The following is a 15,047-nucleotide window of genomic DNA, read 5'->3' as shown; positions in this document are numbered from 1 at the left end:
CCATGCTCCCTGTTTTTAGTGGAGTCCGAGTTGCTCATTTACTTTCGTTACTTTGTATGTATGATTTAAGTTACTTTATGTTCTTTGTTGTGTATGTCTGTTTTCCATGTCTGGTGTTTGTCCCTTGATCACATTGTTTGATTATGGCTATAACCTTCCCTTGATTACTCTATCCTGAGACAACTGTTTTGGCATTCCGTTCACCTTATAATCTACGACAGGCCCGGGTAAGAGCAGAAATTTAACGTAAGCAAAAATACGATAGGCAAATGAAATCACATGCAGTGATAGATGTAATACTTGTTCACAGATCCTGCAAATTAACATTTAAACGCTATTGCATTAGCATTTCAGAGTAATACTGGTATAATAATTTACGGTATATGTGCACAGTTTAAAACATAAAGAATAAAACACATAAACTAACACAATGAAATAACAAAATAATAAAAATAGCATTTCTTAACACGTTTCTAATCAGAAACTCTCAATTGTTGCACCATATCTAATATTTGTCTGCAAATGATTCCATACTAAGCTACCTGATATAAAGAATGGTCATTTGAAATATTCCTTTCGGGCTCCTCGCAGAAATTTTATGTTACTTCACTCTTTGTAATAGTTCTATAACTTATTTAATGAATAAATGTTATGATATATTAGTACGCAGGTGTTAATTGATTCAAAGACTTAAACACTAGCATAGCTTTTCTATCAATATAATGATCAGTTATTTTCATTCATCATTATTTTCAATAATATATGTGATGGTGATAACAGATCTTGCACATTCAAAATTAAAAATATACATGTAATTCTTTCTGTTTGTTTTTTTTTTTGTAACTTAAATTATTCATCTACATTGAACACTTTTAAAATTGGACCATACAGTAAAACAATGATTACAATGTGGGACATTACCGAGTTAAATACTTTAAGCTTTGGTAGATGTAAAACCTTTTAGACGCTTGAATAGACCAATTTCTATGAAATTGTGTTCGTCAAATTATCAATGTAGTAAAACCATGATAAATTACAATTAATATTAAAACCTATCTTTTTAGAATTTTAAACAGTTTGTACTACAATGACATCAAATCGTTATCTGTATAACAAATATGACTTACACCAGTTCAAACTATTCTTAAAAAACACAAAACATTATAATATTTGATAACCGTATCGAAGAGTAATCAAGGGAACCAATATTCTAGCGGTATCAAGAGAATGTAATCCAGGAAAAAAAATCGCTTTACTTCAATCTATAAAGAAAGAACACTTGTAAGCTTCCCATCGTGTATGTTTTTAAGCCAAAGATAAAATAAATTACTTAAAACAGTTCCACATTAGTCTTTCGGACTGAAACCGGACTGACAATGTGTAATTAACTTATTTGTTCATAATTATTCATACAATGTATTGTATACGATTTCTATTAAATGTTATATATTTATATTGTTGGAGTAATGTCTCAAAATATATCGACGTTATTCGCTACATTGCTACATCGGATCAAATTGATACAGGGAAGATAACATAGGCATAGAAGGGTCTAGACAATTTCCAACGATGTTAGAACTGTCAAATGTGAGAAGGAAATGTTAGGTCATTCCCTCCACCGGACTCAAACTAGTATCCTAGACCTCAAGACCAGCTAGGTCATATAAAAATGTAGCTTTCGCTGGCCGAGTCATTCTTCCTCGTAGAATTTGTCTGTGTTTTGGGGAGATTCATGGTATTTTGCACGGTGACTTTTTGAATGTTTTCCTATAATTAATGCAGACATGTCTTTGACAAATGTAATAGCAATACTTTATTAATGGTTTGAAATGTTGATTTTGAAAAACAGATAATTCCAGTACAAAAATCCCTAAGGACTGCAAAATTTGGGCGGCATGCGAAGAACAAACAGAAACTAAGACGATAATAAATATCATTATGAAAATGAAATTGTATACTATATTATTAGACTATAACTTGCAAACATAAGTTAAAACAAGGCAGGGACTTTCAGCTCAACTAAGCCTTTGTCTTTCTTTTTTTTTAAATACTCTTCACAAAACTTACTATTTTCATATATCAACATTGCTAACATTATCAACAAGGCTAATATGCCTACAATAATTCCGCTGATAATTGGTAATGCAACCCAACCTAAAATGGTAGATTTCTGACATAAGTTAAGGTTGAAGTCATGTATTGCAACAGAAAATGAGTTTTAATGACAAATTAAAAATATTTAAACATAAACTATGCATTGTTAGCGTCACAGGTCAATATTTGTTTGTAGGTATTGGCTCAAAGTAAATTTGTAAATAATACGAGCTAAGTTACGATGACAACAATAAGGATTCAAAGTTAATGTTCCTTCATCGAAGCATTTCGTAGAGATGTGAAGTATAAGAGCTCTGATGATGAAAATTGCAAGTCTAAACTTAATCTTACAATCAGACACAGTTTACAATTTTATGCCAAAGAAATAAATAAAAACAAATGATCGTATGCATTTGTTCGTATGATATGGAACAAACACATTTATTTAAAAAGTGTGATCAAAGAAATAGAAATTGATGGAAAGAGAGGATGATCAGCACTAATGGTGTATAGTAGCAATTACACAATTTTATAAACATATACCATCAAATACAAAAAAAAGGTCAGATCTCGTTTAATTCTACGTTATATCAATGGAAACTATAAAGATGTAGGATGTCCCCGAGGATATCCACCAACCCAGTAGTCAGACTGGTCTGACCCCGAATAATATCACATATTATCTACCATTTTTTATGAAATTTGGCAGTATTCCATGGGCAATAACTATACCTCAAAACACACTATGACAGCCAGTCTCCAATCACAATAATTTTTTTCAGGATGAGTTCTGAAGTCAGAACTATTTCAACTGTCTTCATAGCTAACCTATTCATCAGAACATTATGAGTTAAACAAGTATATGATACATACAGTATGTATTACATATAATAAAACAAAATGAAGATGTAATTAAAACATAAAACCAAGATGCAAGTATTTATGTGGATACAGTGAGAATTAAATTCATGTTCTCTTTAGAGACGAAACCTAAGTTTATTTCATATATCGTAGTTAAAATGAAGTTATAACTATTTACTAAATAGAATCTAGCAAAACCCATGCTCCTAAAAAAAGCAGCAAGATTTAGGAACAACAAATTGAAAAAAAATATTACTTTTAATCCACAACAAAAATTCTAGACATCAAACAAATAATATGAAGTGAATATACTGCACTATTAACACCACACAATGCTATTAATATGAGACACAAGGTCCCAGGGTTATGCTGCTACAAGATTGAAGTCATCACTACAGACGTTTTATGGTCGTCATCATGAACTCGTGGATCGTTATGGTGTATCTATCAGCACCATGAAAACTGATTTATTCAACGGGTCATAGTTTTCCTTTCCTCGTTTGTCTACCCCGGACTTGACTTTTTATGAGCAACTCGGCGGGTGTTTCTAGAAAAGCAGAGGACGCTTACCCTACCGGTGCACCTGGTCCTTGCTCCCAGTTTTTAGTGGAGTCCGAGTTGCTCATTTACTTTTGTTACTTTATATGTATAATTTTAGTTACTTTATGTTCTTTGTTGTGTATGTCTGTTTTCCATGTCTGGTCTTTGTCCCTGGGTTACATTCTTTTGATTACTGCTATAACCTTGGTTCCCTTGATTACTCTTTCATTTCTTTCTTCAGACTTTAGTGACAGCATGAAATAATGCTAATTTGATAAGCAAAACGTGACTTGCAGAACAGGATTCAACCCTCTGACGCACCCAGAAAAGTCGTAAGATTGTAAGTCACTGGCGTGATGGAATATGCTTGTAAACTTGGCCTCCTGCCGGTCAGTATAACTTTTTTTCTATTTCTTTTTTTAGATGGGGTAAAAAGGGATACACATTTTGATATGTCATTTGGTAGGTATTTAAAACCATTATTATTAAAGTTGTTGGTATTTTTTTTTTTTTTTTCGTACTTTGACTTTTTACATTTGTAGGTAAGGATATTAAAGCTTCGTAACTTCCTTCAATAAATTAAAAACAAGAGTACATGTACAATTAAAGAGAATTTGCAACAGCAAAGCAACAAGTATACATCAAGGAAAAATAATTACTTTTTTAAACTTAGAATTCCAAGAAATGCACAACTTGCCATGTACTGATAAAAAAAATCTTTATACTGCAATCTGCCTATTTCCGCAAGTAAAACATATTGACCGTTTATTCATAATGCTTTAAGAGCTATTCTATGTAACCATCAAAATTAAGCAGAAATGGTACATTACAAGTTTGGAATTAAGTATTGCACAATGATAGTGTATCATATAAATATTGAAAAAATGGTATGCATTGCTATAAAAGAATTGTGTCACCATAGCAACGGCATTAATTATGTATGGTCTTCACAGATTTGGTGAAATTTATCATATCTATATTGTTCAATAAAAGAACATCCAAATCTGTTTATCTGTCATTTTGTTTTGTATTCTATTATGATCTTGATATAATTAACTAAGTAACTAAAGGAATACAATTGATTTATTAATTTTCATTTCTTTATTAAGACTTTGTATCACTTTCAATGTCATTTAGAGTCGAAATGACACTAAGTTGAGACATGTTTTATTTCAAAATGCAACAAAGGAAATTCCTGATATCTTATTTTTACAATATTTAATATGTTTTAAAAGTAATCTTAAAAAATCAGAATGGGTATTTTTAAAGTAATATGCTGCTCATCTCTGAAAAATGCCAAAAAGCACAACTTAACCCTAACCTGACCCCTGTCTCACATTTATGGATTGATTTAATAAAGAATGTACTTTTCTAACAATTTAGAGTACATAATATTTATATATCTTATCCTATGTTTATTGCCTAGTCATAGGTTTCAAATTAGAGTTATCTTTCTTTTCATCTAGTTCACTCTCTAAAAAGGAGGCTATAAAAAGTCGTCTGCTTTTTGAAGAAGATGTTTGTTTACAAAAACGAATGACTTGTAATTTTAAATATCTTACTGATTCTGTAGTGTGTTCAGGGGATTTTGTTCAATTGAAAAGGCATTCTGAGGAAGACATTAAAATAATATTCACTGAATGTGGACTTTTGCCTGAAAACTTGTTTGAAAGTCATTGGAAAATTTGTACTTCACATTTTGCAAATATCTTGCAAAGAAATAATAAGCGAAGCAGAAGGTCATATTGCGAAATACCCCAGCATCTAAACACACATCCTGAAGCTAATGTTGCATCTGCATGTAGTATTTTACCAACGGAACGATCTAAACGGAAAAGGAACAGAATTTTGACGTTTGAAAATGTTGTCACTATTCGAGATAACTACGGCATTGTTCTTCCTGTTGGAACTCGTATGTAGTTTTAGCATTTGAATATTATTTATAAAGGTCTCTTAAACATTAGCATTAAGGTTTATCATAACCTTTTTGAGATAATGGCCTCAATTACACCACAAATTTTACAGACAATCCGGTGCTTTTAGGAAACATTTGAAGCATAGCTGCATCTAAATGATTAAAATTTTAATTCATTTTCAGTTTTAGAATATCAAAATCTTCAATTGATTCTTCTGTGCATTTTTATCAATTCTGCAGAGGGTGCAAAAATAAACTAAGTTGGGTAAAAGATTTGAGATGTTCCCCATACAAAGAAGTGAGTTCTTTTTTTAACTTTAAATAATTTTCAATTGAAAGACAACACCCAGATGTAAACTAACAGGTGATTTAAACTGCGTGATCAAGTGGACCATCTCAAGTTAAACTCGGGTGATTGTTATTTTGGCCATCTGTTGCATATTGGAAAAAAATGGACAGCAAATACCAGGTCAGTTTTTTATTTAATTATATGTTAAAATGATGCATCTTTTTCATATCTAGGGCCAGCTATGCCTGATTTTGTTTCTAGATGCTCAGGTTTGTCTGTACACAGAGTAAATTTTGTGAAGTAAAAACGGCCATATTTTTCAATTCATTCAGATGAACCCTAAACACATGCATCTGGGAGTAATAAGACCGATAGAGGGTCCCAGTATAATTTAGTAATTATAGATCAGATGGAACTTTCTGTAATTATCACCAAAAAAAAATCAAAGGAGCAGATTTTAGAAATAAATATTCTCGGAAAATAAATAATGTGGCCTGCGGTAGAATAAAAAAAAAATAAATTTTGTCCACTATCTTTTTTTTTCACCTGTAAACAGAAAAAGAAAAAAAAAATTGCCAGAAATGAATGTCAGACCGAAAACATTCTTGTAGCATTTACCATGACTACTGAATATAGATTTTCTTACTAAAACAAAATGCCAATGATAGATTATAATCGAAAATCGATCGATTATTTTCCAAAATCTAATGACCCATTACAAAATTATCTAACCGATTGGTTGTGAGATTTAATCACAAAAATCCTCTGAATCCTGCAAATGGCATTTATAATTCACAGTTGATTCATTACTCACGAGCAAGTTCTAATTTTTCGGATTTCATAGAACGTCACAAATGTTTACGGGACAGGCTTTTAGATCAGGGATATGAGGAAAATAGCCCTAAAAGGTCTTTTTCCAAATTCTGTTTCTGATACCAATCACTTATTGAGAGATATTTTGTTTCTGCTAAAGCCATGCATGAACACTGTTTTATTTATATAAGTTCTTAAAATTCCGTGTATTGATTTGACTATTTTTATTCCTATTATGACTGTAGCACTTTAGTATGCTATTTAGGGACCGACCATTTAACTTCAAAAGGGGGGGGGGGGCTATGGATTTTTACTCTGGGTTAAAATTTGTTTTTGAAATTTTTGGAAATCAAATAATTTTTTTTCGTGGAAATATCGAATTATTTTGCTAGGTTTTTGCCACTATTTTAAATCATAGAAATTCAAAAACATTTTTTTTTTCAAATTTTTAAAATCAAATTATTTTTTTTTCTGAAATTTGGAAATCAAATAAATTTTTTTCGAAAAAACCATACCCCTCCTCCCAAGAAATGTCTTTTGTCATAGCAAAAACTCAGGAAGTGTTGCTATTAAATATTATACAGTTGTTATAAATGATATGAAGATGGGCATATTGTATTTTGGTGAAATTTTAACAAATATTTCTTGGGAAAAACTTTGTTATTGTTTCAAAAATCCCACATTTTGACAATATTTGGAGACTTGGAACATAAAAACCACACATTTTGACAATATTTGGTGACTTGAAACATACAAATCACACATTTTGACAATATTTGGAGACTTGCAACATTTTTCATCTTAAATACCAAAGTATCATCTTGTCAGACAAGTACAATTCCACTAATACCACTGTATGGAATGCTTTCATATTTGATAGAATAAATTGTTGATCAATATGTGTTGATGTGCATGCTATTGCCTATCTATTGCATTTTTGACATCGGTATGAAAAATGTATCGGCGGGGCCCTTACTGACTTGTCAGTTTTTTCTAGTATAGGATGAAAATTAAAATATTATATTAAATGCAGGGTATATCATTTAGATTCTCATTCACACGATTTTAATGAACACATTTCATGCAGATTATAAGTTTGTAAAATGATGGGGCAAAAAGATCAAAATTCTACAAATCAATTTAGCACAACATAGATACACTAGTCTATAATGCAAGTTTCGGGAGTATTTCTCTTCATTTAATCGGTAAAATTCAGAATCATTTCTATATGTACAGGCCCGTACACAGGAGTTTTGAAAGGGGATGCTAACCTAAAATTCTTGACTTTTATAGTCACAATTCAAACACAATCTCGACTTAAATAGTCATAGTTGATTCAAAATGATGAGTTTAAAAGTGCTTGTTTGTTTTCAAAGGGGGTGCAATCGCACCCACTGCACCCCTCTGTGTGTGGGCCTGATGTATAGGTTTCTTGTCATGTAGAAATTATATATCCCTTTTCAGGATATATGCTCAGTCGCAGAAGAATTGCATCAAGTTGGAGCAATGACAACCGAAAAGTTGAAAGAGTACAAAAGTGCAGTACAAGAATGTAAAAGATATTTAAAAACAGATTATAAGGTATTTAGTTCAATCAGTTGTTATTCATGTATATAAATTTGATTAACTTTGTAACTGTTTGTACTAGAGTGATGTAAACTTGCATAAAGGAACATCTATTGTTGTCTATCAGTATCCAGATTAAATAAGGTGACTAGTGTGACCTATATTACACAGTCTGGTGATTTTGTTTATATTTACATATGTTTTCATGCTTGGTTAAGATTAACATCCAACATTTCCATAACTTATCAATTATTTGTACTAGAGTGATGCAAACTTGCATGTAGGTACATTTATGTATGTCTGTCGGCATCCAATTCCATGTGTGTAGGTCTGACACTGTGTCATAAATACATGTATTAGGCTTTAGTATTTTGAAATATTGAACGTCCAACTTGACATATCTCGACAAGTACATGTACTATATACAAATTTGCATACAAAAATATCTTTGGTTTTATGTCAGTAACTAGATCAAATTAGGTCACAGTGAGATGTATTTCATGCTTCAGTGATTTTGTTCAGGTTTACATCTAACTTGGCCATATCTCATGTGCTACATATACAAGAGTGATAAATTTGCATGATGATACATCTCTGATTGTCTATCAGCATTCAGGTCAGGTTAAGTCGTCATGACCTATATATCATTGTTAATCGAATAACAATTGTTTCTAACATTATTAACCTATGGATACATGTTCTGTAAACCCTGAAATTTTCACGGCGTCTTTATTTCACAATTCATCAATTTGATTTCAGTTCATGCAGAAGCTCGATAGAACCAAATAATAAATAGATTTTCGTGCAGTTTAATATTGGCGGAAGACGCAAAAATGGCATATAAAACTGCTGCGAAAATTTCCCTGTTTACAGTATATTTTAGCATAAGAGGCTAACTATGTAATTTCTTATATTGTAAAGCCAGATATTTTTTAACCAAATACGAATAGTCCTTAATCAGGCCCTGTCCAACTTGTTTTTAAGATAAAACAAAAGATGATACATTTCAGGAATCTTAATATCATATATTTTAGGTTCATATAGCAGAGACATCAACTGTTCCTGACCATTGCAGGTTATTTTCTCTAAGTGATAAGTTGGAAAACTTCAGCTACAATTGTGACCATGAACATGATATGGTGTGTAGTAATTGTGAACAAATACATGAACTGCTCTCTTCATTATCAAATTTGATAGCCGATAGTGACCTCATGGAAAAAGAGTGCATTAGAGATGACTATCAGTATAAATTATCTCAAGCACAATTGAACATCAGCAATTGGAAAACTCATATCATGCGAACATGCCATCAAGAAAAGGCAAAGTCAGATACAACGTCAAACATGGGCCCAAATGAAGTCTTAGTAGTACTAGATAGGGCGATGAAGTATCTGCCAAGGCGATACAGAAAGGATCAGAGCAACTGGTTTGCTAAGCGGGGAATATGCTGGCATATTGGAGTAGTCTTAAGGAAACGGGTAACAATTGAGAGTTTAGGCTTCATCCACATATTTAATAGCCAGATAGCACAGGACGCACAGTCTACAAGTGCAGTAGTGTTCGACATTGTACAAGATATAAAAGATATGAATGAAGAAGTTGACAGAATACACCTATGGTCAGATAATGCAGGCAGTTACAAAAGTTCAAAGACCATTAGCGCTATGTCCAAATGTGGTATTGTTGTATCTTATGACTTTTGAGAGGCACAGAGTGGCAAGGGAGCATGCGATCGCATGGCAGCAACAGTAAAAATTGGTATTAGGAGATACATCAATCAAGGCCATGATGTACTGACAGCAAAACACATGAAAATGGTATGTTCTTTTTAGCTCATCATGCCCATTACCGTGCATCTATCGTCTGTCCAAAGACAAAATGTCAAACATCTTATATCAAACTTTCGAAGAAATAATATATCCTTGGTATTGAAATAAAAAAAGAAGATCGTATAAAGGATGAGGTTTCCTATACTCATAAAATAATACACAATTTAGGGTGATTGAAAGTCACAACAGTCTTAATGGAATCAACATAAAAATGGTATTGCTAAATATTGTCTTAATTATAAGCAACTACATATTACTTAAATAAAGCCTTGTATGCTTGCATTCAAACGTAACTTTGTCAAACTCAATATTGTCCCTATAATACAATCAATGGTTTATTAGAGTTTAAAGTTAACATAGCAACTGCATAGAATCATATAAAGTAGATGCAGCTATGGTTGCTATTGTTTTGTGACATCCATGACCGCCATAAAAATACTCTGATTTAACACTACAAAACAATGTCTTGTTGAATTGTCAAGATGCACGACAACACTATAAATTATATTGTATATTTTTAACATTTCATGTGAATTATTCTTACACATACATTCACTCCATAACTAGAGGGAAATATAAAAAAGGAAACGTGTCATGAAATTCAATTTTGGCTGAATTTCACTAGTGAAAATCAGGTTATAGAATGGTGAATATTTTTCGGACAGGGAAGTGGGCAGAGGGGGAAATATTTCTAACACTTTTCTCAGCAACTACAAATTGTAGTTTTGATATTTGGTATGCATCATCAGGTAGGGGTCCCATATCATGTGACCGAATTTCAGACTTGTCAGATATCTACCTCTTGTTTACCGAATAAAAGAATATTACAGTGTTAGGGCTATTCCATTAAAATGTATGTGGGTGGGTATGAAGGGACTTTCGAAATAATCCCACAACCAACAACTTTTTTTTGTAGAAAACTTAACATACAAATAGTGGCCACAAACTGAGAATGACCCCTGACCAATGTACAAAAATAAAACTTCCCTTCCTACCCTCCCGCATTCATTTGAATGGAATAGCCCTTACTGTAAGTAAAGAACATTTTCGTAACATTTTTCTCAGCAACTACTTATGGTAATTTGGTATGCATCATCAGGTAATGGCCCCATATTATGTGACCTGATTTCAGACATGTCGAACATCTACTTCTTTTTTTAATGAATTCAGCCAATTTCGTCTTTGACCTATTTTTTTTTTCTATTTCAGGCCATTGAAGGGATTTCAATGAAGGTGCGTTATGTTGTAAAAGTTGTCAAGTTGGAAAATCAATATAAATCATTTCCTCTGAAGTTAAAGATTCCATCAATATCAGCGATGAACAACTTTCAGTTTAATGAATCTGGAATTAGAGTATGGAAACATTACAAAATTGGGCCAGGTAATGAAAATTCATTCAAATTGATAAACGTACATGTATGTGTCAGTTGTAATTGGAGGACTGATTCTAGGCTAAATTTTATGTATTAGATATTCAACCAATGAATTGTAGCAGCACATGTTTACATGTTCATGGGTACATCTATGGTAGTTTTCAGCTTCCGCAAGAAATTAAGTCAATATATTATCCTTTCCATGACTGTCATTAGGTTTGCCTTTTTGTACGCATCACTCTGTCAGTCACAAAATTTGTCAGCGCAACCTCTTAAACACTACTGAACAGAAATTTACGAAACTTGGTATAGACATGTAGCACGGATGTCATATGAAGTTGTGCATATTACCTGGAAATCGTGATTTACCGGTTTTTAGCTCATCTTGCCAAAGGCCTTGTGAGCTTTTGCCATCACTTGTCGTCCATCATCCGTGTGTAAGCTTTTACATTTCAATCTTCTTCTTTGAAACCACCTGGCTAAATTAAACTGAACATGGCTCAAATGTTCATTGGCATGAGGGGATGAAAGTTTGTGATTTTGGTGCTGATCAAAATTCTTGCAAGTATAAACATGATCAGCATGATGAGATCTACCGGCTGTGCAATTGTCGTGAAAATCTGTTTATTGATGTAGGAATTATTGCCCTTTTTATGTCCTGCCAACTTTGTTGTGGGACATATAGTGTTCGGTCTGTTCGTCCTTTCGTTCGTTCGTCCGTCACACCACAGCTTTTCCTTTGTAGCTGATTTAAGTTTTTTTGCTAATAACTCAAAAACCGGTACAGATATCAAACATCTGACAAAGGATGAAATTGATCAGGATGATGAGATCTATCTGCAGTTCAATTTCTTTGAAAATCTGTTTTCTGATGTTGTAGTTATTTTTTTTTGTTTAAGGTGATTTCTCGGAAACGTTAAGTTGGAACTTCATGTAATTGTGTACACTTTTTTATCAGCATATTGACCAAAACAACCTAAGAATGGGAAATTTCGACAAACATGTGGCGAACGGAACATCCGTGTCGTATACACATTTACTTTTTTTTTTTTGCTATTTTTGAGGTTTTTTGCATAGTAACTTAAGGAAGTTCGCTCCCCAAATTCAAGATAACAAGGTTTTTAAAGACTGTTGTAAATATGAAGAACTTAAATAAAGAAACTAAAAGAGCAGAAAAAAATCATGGGTCAATGTGTTCGTTTTTGAGATACAAGGCGTCCAAAATTTGGCGGGAAAACAAAATTCTCTAGATTCTTTATATTTTAAGCATTGCCGACTAATTTCCCACAACAAACTATGAAAACATAACAAGCATTTTATAAAATTTTCAAAAATGACATTTGAAACTATATCAAATTGAAATATGAAAAGAAAAATGGAGGTCAATGGGCAAAATTTTTACAAACACTTGAATGGATAAAACCCGAGGATTCCGAAAATCTGACAAAAAATCAAATATATGAGGAGCGACTCTCCTTAAAAACAAAGGCAGCAATCAAAATTCTGGCAGGGTAAAATTGACCAACATGATGAGATCTACCTGTTGTGCAATTTTCATGAAAATCTCTTGATTGATGTTGAAGTTATTGCCCATGAAATCTCATTTTTTGCAAAAAAAAATATGTAGCATCCTCTGCTTTTAGAGAATTGATATGTGGCAATTTTTTACATGATTTGCTAATGAATACCAGGTGACAATACAGGCTCCTTGGAGCCTCTGGTTGCCGGTTTTATGACCTTTTGAACTTAAAAATGAGCATGACAGTTTGAGACATATGTCTTTCTCAAAAATTAGTTTTAATTTAAATTAACTCTTTTATTTTCACATTACATTGATTAATTTTCAGGATGATACATTAAATCAGTCATCTCTGCAAGTAATTGAGACACCAAAAAAATTGGTTGACTTCCACAGCATTAGTCATCGATCTTCTCAACAAAACCAGGGAATACATGTATTGACCTGTTCCAATGAAGGTTGTACATAATCATTTAACACATTTACAGAACTGAATGACCATGCAATAGTTGATGAATGTGTAATCCAATCGGAACGTTTGAAAAAGCTGACATACTAAAGACCGAGTATGTTAAAAAATTATTTGATGCTCAAGTCCTTACAAGAGACTACATTATAAGAACAAATTGGAAAGAAAAAGCAAAACGTTCAATAAAATCAAAAGACTTCTTTGATTGACCGTTTTAATATTGGAGTAACAACAGGACGTAAAGAGGATCCTGAAAACGTTTCTGTATTGATGAAAAGTGTACAGAATGCTAATGGTACAAGACGATTTTCCATTGAAGAATTCTTAACCCTACAGCAGATTACTAGCTTTTTATCTAGACACTGTCGCAAGAATGAGGCTGTGAGGGAGCAGACAATTTCTGACATTCAGAACAATTTACTTAGTGATGCATAGAAAGTTGGGTCATATAGAGAGAAATATACTTATTGTACACCTGATAAGAGTAAATGAGAGTTTGATCACTATGGGAAAGCTAAACATGGAAATGTGATAAATGGCATCTTTTATCACATTTTTGTGTCGCCTGCGACGAAAGTCGCGGAAAGCGAGACATAGGTATGGTGTATCCGGCGGCGGCGGCGTTGTCCACAATTGTAAGACTTTTTTCTTGTGTCTGTTTAACATGAACTACCTATGCTAGGTCATTGATATTTGGTATGTAGATGCATTAGCATCAGTATGGTTCACATTTATTGTCATTTTGGGCATATGCTCCCGCAGTCACAGTTCATCGACTTTTTTATTGACCATATGGGGTTCCGCAAGGCGCGACACACTTCTGTGTTAACAGTTTATTTTCTTGTAAACCATGTCTATTCAAAACTTGCATCTATATAGAATATAATTTACTGTTACCTGAACTGTATGCCACCTGGAGAGGGATTGATATAAGTTAATGTAACTTGTTTCCGAATCCAGTATAAATAAATAAGTTTAAGAGTGTATGTTGACTAAAATTCATTCAATTATGAACAATTATAGTTAGTTGCTAATGTTTTCCATAGTGATCAAGCTCTACTTTGCTACAGTTACCACAAGTTGGTTAAAGCCTTTTATATTTGTTTCCACAAATATAGACATTTGGTTATAAAATTTAACTGTACATTTAGAAACCATGTATTTACTGGTATTGCACATCCTAATTTTTATGGTAATGTTGTTTATAAAGCTTCAAAATTCAAAAGTAGCCCTTATGATATTTCTAATTAGCTTAAACATCTCGTATTCAGGGGTATAAATTTGAAATTTTGGTTCAATCTTTACAAATGGTGTTTATTGGTAAAAATGTTGACACTTTGATCGATTTTTTTAAGAAAAACAAAAACTTATGTGGTTGACCATATCATATGGCCATTTTGATTTGACAGTTTTTACGGTAGTTGTGGGACTTTATCGACTTAGTGTATTGGACAACATAGGAATGTTTTTTTGTAGACGCAACTCCTTTGACACCTCTAAACAGATTTTGCCACCACATGTACAATGTAGTTGATCATATACTGCCATTTAATTTAACCAATTTTTATGGGAATTATGGGACTTTATCGACTTAGCGTATTTGACAACATAGGAATTTTTTTGTCGACTTATCTCCTCGGACACCACTAAACAGATTTTGCCTAAATTTCGTATAAATGTTTGCCACCATATGTAGTTGATCAAATCATACTGTCATTTTTATTCAACTAATTTTTAAGGGATTAATGGGACTTTATGGACTTTTTATTGGATAACGTA

General features: G+C 32.6%; 1 pseudogene across 1 annotated transcript; it reads left to right on the top strand.

Moving 5' to 3' along the window:
- The first annotated feature begins 4,966 nt into the window (after positions 1-4,966).
- LOC148599327 (uncharacterized) lies at positions 4,967-13,513 on the top strand (annotated as a pseudogene). Its single transcript, XR_015917668.1, has 6 exons — positions 4,967-5,407; positions 5,933-5,985; positions 7,977-8,093; positions 9,113-9,895; positions 11,117-11,288; positions 13,128-13,513. The product of XR_015917668.1 is annotated as an uncharacterized LOC148599327 (transcript).
- Positions 13,514-15,047: the final 1,534 nt, after the last annotated feature.

Source organism: Perna viridis, chromosome 13 (assembly GCF_037379345.1).
Source record: "Perna viridis isolate PV_CMFRI_1.1 ecotype Kerala chromosome 13, ASM3737934v1, whole genome shotgun sequence".
Classification (NCBI taxonomy): Eukaryota; Metazoa; Mollusca; class Bivalvia; order Mytilida; family Mytilidae; genus Perna; species Perna viridis.
This window is presented reverse-complemented; position numbering and strand designations above follow the sequence as displayed.